We start from the raw sequence: 2,427 nt of genomic DNA on the forward strand, positions 1-2,427 counted from the left end.
GTTCTCCCACCCACTCGTTCGCGTTCCGCAGCAACTCTTTCTCGTCTCGTCTGTCTGTTGTACGGTCCATGGGCAGCGTCGTTCACGGCGCAAGCCGGCCGGCTTAATGTTGTTTTAATTAAGTAGGCGGTTAGCCGAAAAGAATGTCGAGTCGGTACTTTCGGTCTCGTCGACTTCCACTCCGTACGCTCCGGCTACCTTCTCTCTCTCCCTCCCTCCCCCCCCCTCTCTCTCTCTCTTTCTCTCTCTCTTTCTCTCTCTCTCTATTTCGAGAGGTGCCGCGTAACTCAAGTCGCATGTGTTCCTCGTATGTTCAGACGCGATGGACGATTTCGCTTGACTAATCGCCGTCTTTTTAACCCCCTCTACGACGTGGAAGAAAAGGAAGACACGTCGTGTAAAATGTTCTCGTGTTTATCTACGACGGGCTTGGATCAACCGTCGAGCAACGACGGTCAACGGTCGCATCGACGTTTGAAGAGGCCGCTCGAAATGCCAAAAATAAGACGTTGCTCGATTTAAGATTGTTGAAAGGAATGAACTGGCCTATCTTGATTTGCGGATTTCTCGAGACCTTGCCTGCTATCTCTAAGACAGCAATCTCGATATTCTAATTTTAGAACCGTGGCATTTAACGTTATTCCCCTTCCGAGATTTTGCATGTGTTGAAGCAAAAATTTGAAGTAACGTAGTTTCTCTGTGTGTGTGTGGACAATATTTACTCGAGAAACGCATAATGAATATTAATTTTATAAGTGATTTCTTTGCATGTGAGCGAGTTTATACGACTTTTTTAAATACTGTAATATTTATATTACTTTTTATAAATATTTCTTTATCCACATACCGTGGATTTTATTTTGGAGGACGTTTTTACAGCTTCTTTATGTCAGATTTAATTTCTGTTAATTAAAACAAAATCATTTACAAAAAATATGAACATAGAAACTAATAATACTTATTGAAACAAAGAAAGTTTGATTAATTATACATATTTATATTCCATAGATACGCAAGCTGGATAATGTTAAAACACGGATTTAATTATTCTCGAGAAAACATAATTTAATTCTACATAGGATATAAAAGTGCATCGCGGAAGAGACGGTGTTAAGATTAAGACAAAACCAATTTTCTGATGATGTAGGCTATTAACGAGGTTAATGAGCGATGTTAAATCGTGACCAGCTACTTTCGCCACAGGAACGTGTTTATATATAACATACGTCTTAGATATTGTATATTATTAACCGACGCCGTCACGTATCTTTTAACACGTAATATACAGGCTGATCTGCCTGTATTTTCAAGTTAAGTAATTTCTAAATGGTCCAATAAATTTAAAAATTTTATTTATTTAAGAATAATCACTCAAGGTGATCTTTACATCCTAATAGCGAAGTAAATGAAACTGAATCACAGATTTCCTTACTGATTGAAAATTCCACATTTAGGTTCCGAAATTTTTTGTTAGAAAATATTTAATAAATCGATACAATGATCTAATAAGTTATATATAGGACGATCAATAATATATAATACATTATATAACTAATGATAGTGACTTTTAATTGGGATGTAAAAATCGTTCCGAGTAATTTTTTATAAAAAATATAGATAAAAAGTTGAATGACTATTTCAAGTTAATAAGGAAAAAGCGTCGCCTTATTTCTGAATTCTATTAATGAAATAAAGCGCAAAATATTTTTGCAAATTCTCACGGCTCTCCATTTTTCGTACATGAAAGAGGAACTAAAGAATGGTCGGAGTGCCATGGCTGCATCATACACAGCCGCTTCAACAGACCGTAAAATTGGCGTGTAAAAATGTATAAATATGGTATGCCGACCAGTACACAAAAGCGCGCGTATTATCATCGGAATTAACCTAGTGTTCGACTGAAACACTTCTTTGCAAGCACAAAGCAACGAAACCCTTTGTATCGAAAAAAGGATCCACCCTTCGTGCTAAATTGCGCTTGCTTGCCCGGCATTATATCGTAAATTATACACGCCGAGTTATTTAAAGGAATCCGGGACAGGAACGCGCGGGGATAAAGTTCTAATTATCATTTCTTCAAATTGCTAATAAGTGGTAATACGGAATGGTCCACGATCGAAGAACGTGCGATTTATATACAAACGTCATTTCCGAAATCCATTTTCGTCGCGAAATGTGCTAAAAGTTCTATTCTTAACGATTTTGATCGATATTTTTTATTTATTTTATTAGAAAAAAAAAATACTGACAAAAATTATATTGTATGTTTTGGAGCATATCTCTTTTTATTTTCCGCTTCATTTATTCGATTTTCATTTGCTTTTTGAAATCTCAGTTAAAGTTATGAAATTTTATGCAGATAAAGAGATAGATAGATAGATAGATAGATAGAGATAGAGATAGAGAGAGAGAGAGAGAGAGAGAGAG

This window comes from Trachymyrmex septentrionalis, unplaced genomic scaffold (genome assembly GCF_001594115.1).
Source record: "Trachymyrmex septentrionalis isolate Tsep2-gDNA-1 unplaced genomic scaffold, Tsep1.0 scaffold83, whole genome shotgun sequence".
Classification (NCBI taxonomy): Eukaryota; Metazoa; Arthropoda; class Insecta; order Hymenoptera; family Formicidae; genus Trachymyrmex; species Trachymyrmex septentrionalis.